Source organism: Chlorocebus sabaeus, chromosome 18, assembly GCF_047675955.1.
Source record: "Chlorocebus sabaeus isolate Y175 chromosome 18, mChlSab1.0.hap1, whole genome shotgun sequence".
NCBI classification, from domain to species: Eukaryota; Metazoa; Chordata; class Mammalia; order Primates; family Cercopithecidae; genus Chlorocebus; species Chlorocebus sabaeus.
The window spans coordinates 32,583,359-32,592,953 of NC_132921.1; positions in this window are offsets into that span (position 1 = coordinate 32,583,359).

Here is a 9,595-nt window from a genome sequence, read left to right on the forward strand (position 1 = left end):
GAAGAGACCATCAGACAGGATTTGTGTGAGCAACAAGGCTGTTTATTTCACCTGGGTGCAGGCGGGCTGAGTCGGAAAAGAGAGTCAGCAAAGGGAGATGGGGTGGGGCCGTTTTATAAGATTTGGGTAGGTAAAGGAAAGTTAGAGTCAAAGGGGGTTGTTCTCTGGCAGGCAGGGGTGGGGATCACAAGGTGCTCAGTGGGGGAGCTTTTGAGCCAGGATGAGCCAGGAGAAGGAGTTTCACAAGGTAATGTCATCAGTTAAGGCAGGAACAGGCCATTTTCACTTCTTTTGTGATTCTTCAGTTACTTCAGGCCATCTGGATGTCTATGTGCAGGTCACAGGGGATATGATGGCTTGGCTTGGGCTCAGAGGCCTGACATTCCTGTCTTCCTATATTAATAAGAAAAATAAAACGAAATAGTGGTAAAGTGTTGGGGCAGCGAAAATTTTTGGGGGTGGTATGGAAGGATAATGGGCGATGTTTCTCAGGGCTGCTTTGAGCAGGATTAGGAGCAGCATGGGAACCTACAGTGGGCGAGATTAAGCTGAAGGAAGATTTTGTGGTAAAGGGTGATATTGTGGGGTTGTTAAAAGAAACATTTGTTGTATAGAATTATTGGTGATGATCTGGATACGGTTTTGTATGAACTGAAAAAAGAACGGAATAAGATAAGGAGAAAAACAGGTATTAAAGGACTAAGAATTGGGAGGACCCAGGACATCCAATTAGAGAGTGCCCAAAGAGGTTCAGCATAGCCCTGCCAGCAAAGATTATTTATTTACTTTAAGAGAGAGTTAAGAGTGGCAGTTTGGGATAGCACCAGGAGATACCAGCTGTGATGGCTTGCAGAACAGTGTAAACTGGCAGTGTAAACAAGAGCACGGCATTTATGAGTAGCTGAGAACAGTGAATAGGAGTATGACTATAGAGAAGATGGTAGGGATGACAAGTTTTTTGGGGCGCAGTTCAAGTTGGTCTACTGTCTGGAATGAGACTGGGGCCTAATAAAAAGGAGCGTCTATACAAGGGCTTAAATGGGCTGTAACCTGTAGCATTCTGAGGACAGGCCCAAATTCTGAGAAGGGCAAGTGGTAAAAGTATTGTCCAGTCCTTTTTAAGTTGGTGGCTGAGCTTAGAGAGGTGTGTTTTTAAAAGACCGTTGGTTCACTGAATACCAAGAGCCTGAGAAACTGCATGGGTGATTTGACTAATAAAGGCCGGTCCATTATTGGACTGTATAGAGGTGGGAAGGCTAAACCAAGGAATTATGTCTGACAGAAGGGAAGAAATGACCACAGTGGCCTTCTCACACCCTGTGGGAAAGGCCTCTACCCGTCCAGTGAAAGTGTCTACCCAGACCAAGAGGTATTGTAGTTTCCTGACTTAGGGCATGTGAGTAAAGTCAATTTGCCAGTCCTGAGTAGGGACAAATCCCCAAGCTTGATGTGTAGGAAAGGGCGGGGGCCTGAAAAATCCCCGAGGGGTAGTAGAATAGCAGATGGAACACTGAGAAGTGATTTCCTTAAGAATAGATATCCATGATGGAAAGGAAATGAGAGATTCTAAGAGATGGGCTAGCGGCTTGTAACCTACATGGAAGAGGTTACGAAATGACGACATAATAGAATGGGCCTGTGAGGCTGGAAGGAGATATTTTCCTTGGTCCAAGAACCATTTGCCTTGTGTGGGAAGAGATTGATAGGTGGAAGTTTCAGCGGGGGAGTATGTGGGAGTGGCCAGATGAGAAGGAGAAAAACTGCCGTGAGGGATAGAAGTTGGAATGCTAGGTGCTTTTTTAGCTAACTTATCAGCATAAGCATTGACCTGAGCGATGGGATCTGATGCCTTTTGATGGTCCTTGCAGTGAATGACTCCAGCTTCCTTTGGAAGTAAAGCGGCCTTGAGAAGAGTTTTTATTAAAGAGGCATTAAGGATGGAGGACCCTTGCATAGTGAGGAAATCTCTTTCAGCCCATGTAACAGCATGGTGGTGCAGGATATGGAAGGCATATTTAGAGTCAGTATAAATATCGATGCATTATTCCTTTGCAAGGTTGAGGGCTCGAGTTAAGGCAATGAGTTCGGCTTGCTGAGAGGTAGTGGAGCGGGGCAGAAAGTATATGCATCAGGTGTGAGGAAGCAAATAGGTTTTGGAAGTTATGAGAAATGTAGAGAATGAGTTGAGCACAGTTTTGATTTTGAGAGCCTCTAAAAGTATTGAAGCAGTGGCAGCTACTGCACACAGACATGAGGGCTAGGCTAAAACAGTGAGGTCAAGTTGTTTGGACAGAAAGCCTACAGGGTACAGTCCTGGCTCTTGTGTAAGAATTTTGATTGCACTAACCATGCCTAGGAAGGAAAGGAGTTGTTGTTTTGTAGAAGGGATTGGGGTTTGAGAGATCAGTTGGATATGATTGACAGGGAGAGCACGTGTGTTTTTATGAGAATTATGCTGAGATAGGTAACAGATGAGGAAGAAATTTGGGCTTGACGGAAGTAATGGGGGCTGTCTGTGAAGCCTTGCGGCAGTACAGCACAGGTAATTTGCTGAGCCTGGTGGGTGTCAGGGTCAGTCCAAGTGAAAGTGAAGAGAGGCTGGGATGAAGGGTGCAAAAATAGTAAAGAAAGCATGTTTGAGATCCAGAACAGAATAATGGGTTGTGGAGGGGGGTATTGAGGATAGGAGAGTATATGGCTTTGGCACCATGGGGTGGATAGGCAAAACAATTTGGTTGATAAGGTGTGGATCCTGAACCTGTAAGCCTTGTCTGGTTTTAGGACAGGTAAAATGGGGGAATTATAAGGGGAGTTTATAGGCTTTAAAAGACCATGCAGTAACAGGCAAGTGATAACAGGCTGTAACCCTTTTAAAGCGTGCTGTGGGATGGAATATTGGTGTTGAGCGGGGTAAGGGTGATTAGGTTTTAATAGGATGGTAAGGGCATGTGATCAGCTGCCAGGGAGGGAGTGGAGGTGTCCTATACTTGTGGTTTAAGGTGGGGAGATACAAGGGGAGGATGTGCAGGAGGCTTTGAATTGGGGGAAAAGGTGGCAATGAGGTGTGGCTGTAGCCCAGGAATAGTCAGGGAAGCAGATAATTTAAAATGTCTCAACCTAATAAGGGAGTTGGGCAGGTGGGGATAACTAAAAAGGAGTGCATAAAAGAATGTATCCATAGTAGCTCATGCCTGTAATCCCAGCACTTTGGGAGGCCAAGGTGGGTGGATCACCTGAGGTCGGTAGTTCGAGACCAGCCTGACCAACACAGAGAAACCCCATCTCTGCTAAGAATACAAAATTAGCCGGGCGTGGTGGCACATGCCTGTAGTCCTAGTTACTAGGGAGACTGAGGCAGGAGAATCGCTTGAACCTGGGAGGCGGAGGTTGCGGTGAGCCGAGATCGCGCCATTGCACTCCAGCCTGGGCAACAAGAGTGAAACTCCGTCTCAAAAAAAAAAAAGAATGTATCCAAGTTGGCACAAGAGTTGGGGAGTTTTAAGAGGTTTAGAACCCTGGCCATCAATACCCACAACAGTTATGGAGGCAAGGGAAACAGACCCTTGAAAAGAAGGTAATGTGGAGTGGGTAGCCTCCATATTGATTAAGAAGGGGATGGACCTACCCTTCATTGTGAAAGTTACCTGAAGCTCCGCGTCCATGAATGTCTGGGGGGCTTCCGAGGCGATGGGGCAGCATCAGTCTTCAGCCTTTAAGCTGAGAAGATCTGGGAAGGAGTCAGTCAGAGAGCCTTGGGCCAGAGTTCCAGGGGCTCTGGGAGTGGCTGCCAGGTGAGTTGAAGAGTCCAATTTTCAGTAGGGTCCTGCACAGATGGGACACAGCTTAGGAGGAATCCCGGGCTGCGGGCATTCCTTGGCCCAGTGGCCAGATTTCCAGCACTTGTAGCAAGCTCCCGGGGGAGGAGGTTCTGGAGGAACCGTTGGCAGCTGCATTCAGGCGTTTGGAGTTCTTGTGTGCTGGAGATGTGGCTGGGGTTTGTGTCACAGTGGAAGCAAGGAATTGCAACTCAGAAATACATTGCTACTTGGCTGCCTCTACTGTATTATTGTACACCTTGAAGGCGAGGTTAATTAAGTCCTATTGTGAGGTTTGAGGGCCAGATTTTAATTTTTGGAGCTTTATTTAATGTTGGGAGCGGATTGGGTAATAAAATGTATATTGAGAATAAGACAACTTTCTGACCTTTCAGGGTCTAGGGCTGTAAAGCGTCTCAGGGTTGCTGCCAAATGGGCCATGAACTGCGCTGGGTTTTTCATATTTGATGAAAAAGAACCTAAACGCTAACTGATTTGGGAGAGGTTGGATAAAGAAAAAGGAGCATTAACCTTGACTATGCCTTTAGCTCCAGCCACCTTTTTAAGAGGAAATTGCTGGGCAGGTGGGGGAGGGCTAGTCAAGGAATGAAACTGTAAGCCGGACCGGAACCAAACTGTAAGCTGGACCTGGTGCGAGGAGGGGAGGTGATAAAATGATTACAGGGTGGAGGAGCAGAGGCTGAGGAAGAATTAGGACCTAGCTCAGCCTGGTGAGGAGCAGCCTGGGGAGGAGGGGAGAGGTCAGATGGGTCCACAAAAAAGGAAGATTGGAAAGACTCAGCAACACTTGGGGTTGGGACTGAGGGGACAGGCGAGAGGGAAAGAAGGAAGATTTGGGATGAGTTGCATTGACAACAGAGACTAGGGAGGGACCGATGTGTAAAAGAATGCCTGGGCTTCAGGGACCTCAGACCTTTTGCCCATTTTACAACAAGAATTATTTAGAACTTGTAGGATGGAAAAATCGAAAGTGCCGTTTTCTGGCTATCTGGAACCACTGTTGAGTTTGTATTGGGGTTAAGTGGCATTGCAGAAGAAAATAAAGCATTTAGGTTTAGGTCAGGTGTGAGGTGAAGAGATTTTAAGTTTTTGAGAACACAGGCTCAGGGAGAAGAATGAGGAATGGAGGGTGGAAGGTTGCCTATAGTGAAGGAGGCAAGTCCAGAGAAAAGAGAGGGTACAGACACGGAAAGAAGGGGTGGGGGTGCTTGCCCCCCAGGAAAGTGGAGAGAAAAGAGGGGGTAGAGACATGGAGAGAAGGGGTGGGTGAGCAGCCCTGGGCTGCGATGTGGGTGAGCAGCCAAAGCAGGCATCTCGGCAATTGACTTGCTGCCAAGGGTGTCTCAGGTGTCCATGTGAAGAGACCACCAAACAGGCTTTGTGTGAGCAACATGGCTGTTTATTTCACCTGGGTGCAGGTGGGCTGAGTCTGAAAAAGGAGTCAGCAAAGGGTGGTGGATTATCATTAGTTCTTACAGGTTTTGGGATGGGCGGTGGAGTTAAGAGCAATGTTTTGGGGGCGGGGGTGCATCTCACAAAGTACATTCTCAAGGGTGGGGAGCATTATAAAGAACCTTCTTAAAGGTGCAGGAGATTACAAAGTACATTGATCAGTTAGGGTGGGGCAGAAACAAATCACAATGGTGGAATGTCATCAGTTAAGGCTATTTTCACTTCTGCGGATCTTCAGTTGCTTCAGGCCATCTGGATATATACGTGAAGGTCATTGGGGATATGATGGCTTAGCTTGGGCTCAGAGGCCTGACAAAGGGAATGCGGGTGAATGACCAAGGCAGGCGTCCCTGTGGTGATCAGACACCAATGAAATGTGGATGAATAATAAAAGAGGCATCCCCATGTGATTAAACACCAAGGGAAGACCGTCTTCCCGAGTCTGTGACTGGCTCTGGAGTTTTGGGTTCACAGATAAAATGCATCTCCTTTGTCTCTACCAGAAAAGGAAAGAAACTGAAATTAAGAGAAGGGAGAGATTGAAGTGTGGCACCAAGATTGAAAGGAGAAAGTGGTTGAAGAATAGTGAGAGATGTTGGAGAAAGAGAGTAAAAAAGAGGCCACTGACCTGATTTAAAATTGGTGAGATGTTCCTTGGGCTGGTTAGTCTGAGGACCAGAGGTCGTGGGTGGATTTTTCTCACGGAGCAAAGAGAGGAGGACAGGGGATTGATCTCTCAAGGGAGGTCCCCCAATCCGAGTCACAGCACCAAATTTCACTTAGCACCAAATTTCACTTGCATCCATGTGAAGAGACCACCAAACAGGCTCTGTGTGAGCAACAAGGCTGTTTATTTCACCTGGGTGCAGGTGGGCTGAGTCTGAAAAGAGAGTCATCAAAGGGAGATGGGGTGGGGCTGTTTTATAAGATTTGGGTAGGTAAAGGAAAATTACAGTCAAAGGGGGTTGTTCTCTGGCAGGCAGGGGTGGGGGTCACAAGGTTCTCAGTGGGGGAGCTTTTGAGCCAGATTGAGCCAGGAGAAGGAATTTCACAAGGTAATGTCATCAGTTAAGGCAGGAACAGGCCATTTTCACTTCTTTTGTGATACTTCAGTTACTTCAGGCCATCTGGATGTATATAAGTGCAGGTCACAGGGGATATGATGGCTTAGCTTGAGCTCAGAGGCCTGACAGTTGCATTGCATCCTCAAGACTTAAGTTTAGCCTAAAGTTGCCTCTATACGTATTTTAAGTTGTGCCTAAAGGTTTCTCTGTAAGTCACAAACTATAACCTAAATGAAGGTGTAAACAGACTGTAGTCTACTCTCATGCCAGTCACTGAGTTATAGTCAATGAAAGGGGGCCAGCTGCTCAAACCATGTTCAAATAAAGCAAACGCTGACTGTAACCAATCCGGCTGTTGCTGTGTAGCAGGACAAGCTGCAGACAAAACTCCTCAGACACTGAGTTAAAGAAGGAAGGGGTTTATTTGGCCGGGGGCATCGGCAAGATTCCTGTCTCAAGAGCCGAGCTCCCCACGTGAGCAATTCCTGTCCCTTTTAAGAGTTCACAACTCTAAAGGGGTGCATGGGACAGGGTCGTGATTGATTGAGCAAGCAGGGGTACGTGACTGGGGGCTGCACGCACCGGTAATTAGATCAGAACAGAACAGGACAGTGATTTTCACAGTGCATTTCTATACAATGTCTGTAATCTATAGATAACATAACAGATTAGATCAGGGTCGATCTTTAACTACCAGGCCCAGGTTGCGGCGCCGGGCTGTCTGCCTATGGATTTCATTTCTGCCTTTTAGTTTTTACTTCTTCTTTCTTTGGAGGCAGAAATTGGGCATAAGACGATATGAGGGGTGGTCTCCTCCCTTAACTGTACCTCACTACCTTTTCTGTACATCACTTCCTTTTTCTGTACATCACTTCCTTTTTCTGTCTATAAATCTTCCACCACGTGGCTGTGCTGAAGTGTCTCTGAACCTACTCTGGCTGGGGAGGCTGCCCAATTAGTGGAATCATTCTTTGCTCAAGTAAACACTATTACATTTAATTAGGCTAAAGTTTTTCTTTTAACAGATTATAGGAATTCTATTTGTAAGGGAGAATGAGAGTACAGATACTGCGTAGGGAAGGAGTTCAGAACACACCACCTCAAAACATGCCACTGTAGCATATTGATTCTTTTGAGTGAAAAGCACTTTAAAAACGGCAGGTGCAAGAATGGCACACTGGCCTTCCTTTTTCTTCCTGAAAGCAGAAGATGGAAGTCCCATGTGAGAGATGTCCTCTCTACACCAAGAGGAAAGAAACATTCTGATAACTAGACATGGAAGTCAAAGACAAGAGACATCTGTACAAACAAAACTTGTTGCACTAACTGATATCTTCCTAGGCACTTCTCCATGATTCATTGCCCAAATCTAAGCCCCTTTTTCTTGTCATATTTTCACAATTTACTACTATGTCCAATATGGTATGTAAGCATTTAGCTCTAACTGCATCTTTGGGTCTTCATTTTTCTTGTAAGGATTCCCATGTACAAGTTAATAGTATTAATATTGTATGCTTTTCTCTTGTTCATCTGTATTATGTCAGTTCTGGCCAGAGACCTTAGGAGCATGGAAGAAAATTTTATCCATCACTGTTTAATTTCCTCATGTTACAACATCACATGAACAATTCTAGATTACTTTTGAATTCTACGTTTTTCATACCCAGCTGACTTTGAAAGAAAAGATTTTATTTTTATTTTTTGTATTTCTATTTTGCCTTTTCCTTACAGCTAGTGTCAAGGTTAACTTCTGGATGTCCCCAAGTCAGAATTAACTAAGAGCCTCATTGTAGAATTAGGATTGAGGATCTCTGTAAGCAACAGGATTGCATTTCTGGGCATCTTGGGAAACATTTCTTTTAATGTTTTGACCAATGACCAGTGACCAACGGTCCAATAAGTTTTGGGACAGCTTCATAGATCTCTGGTGCTGATAAGTCTTCATTCAGAAGAGGGAGGGACCATTGAAATAGATGGGGTGCATTCCGAGATGCCTCACTGATCAGATCTGACCCAAGGCAGATTATATTTTTACATTTGCTATTAATCTACAGTCCTTTGGCTTGTTTTTAAAAGTCTTTTTCCAGCTGACAGAATTAAAATCCATTGCATGTACTTTTAATACTGTTCTCATTGGGATAATTTCTTAATTCTCACAAGCAGTCATAGCAGCTGAGACAAATCATTCCAGAAAATCAAACTCTTCACTTTTTCAATGTCTCATGCCCTCAAATGATATGTAGTCCTGGTGGTGTTGGTTGGTTGATTTGTTTTTAACCAGAGGAGAGAGGAAGAAGAAAAATGTCTTACCATTTTCCTAGTGTTCTTTCTTTATCATATTGAGTCTTTATCCAATATATACTTTTTTAGTATTATAGTCAAAGCCCCAATTTCTGTGCCACTGGAGCTGCCCCTAATGAAGACCTGGTGCTATGTAAAATGAATAAAGGCAGGAAAGGAAGGTACTCAACATGCAAAACTTCTCATTCCCTGTCTTTCTCTCTGTCTTTCTTTCTGATGTCTAAAATGCCACCCATACATGAGACAGGAAGATGGAAAAAAAAAGATGGAGACCTTCTCCTCAGTCATTAAATGGCTCTGTGAACTTGGAAAGTGGATTTTTTTTTTTTTTTTTTTGAGATGGATTCTTGCTTTGTCAGCCACACTGGAGTGCAGTGGTGTAATCATGGCTTACTGCAACCTCTGCTGCCCAGTTGCAAGCAATTCTGCTGCCTCAGCCTCCTCAGTAGCTGGGATTACAGGCATGTGCCACCATACCCATGTAGAGGACTACGTGCTCGCAAACCAGACGTTCCCAATAAGTCCTGCTCTTGCAAACAAAGCAGGGCGTTCCTTCCCTGCAAACAGGGAGGACAAAGGAGCCAGCTGCAAACAGCAGACCCTGGGGCCTTGTTTATGTGTAAACATCTTGAAAATCCAGAAAGTCAGGGAAAGGTCAAAAAAAAAAATGTGTCTTGTGACTTGGCAACATTCCACAAACGACTGTATAAAATAAAGCAGAGCATGCCATTCGGGGCGGCTGCCATGTTTGTCTTGTCTTGTGTTGTCTTGTGTGTTCCTTCCTTTGTTTAGGAAACACACAGACCCCAACATCTGGTGCAGCGAGCAGGGTCCATGGCTCCATGAGAGCAAGGAACCGGAGGGGGAACACCCCGGGCAGGTAAATAAATGAAGGGGGACCCACAGGAAAATTATGGGAAATTCCACCTCTCTGGCCTCTGA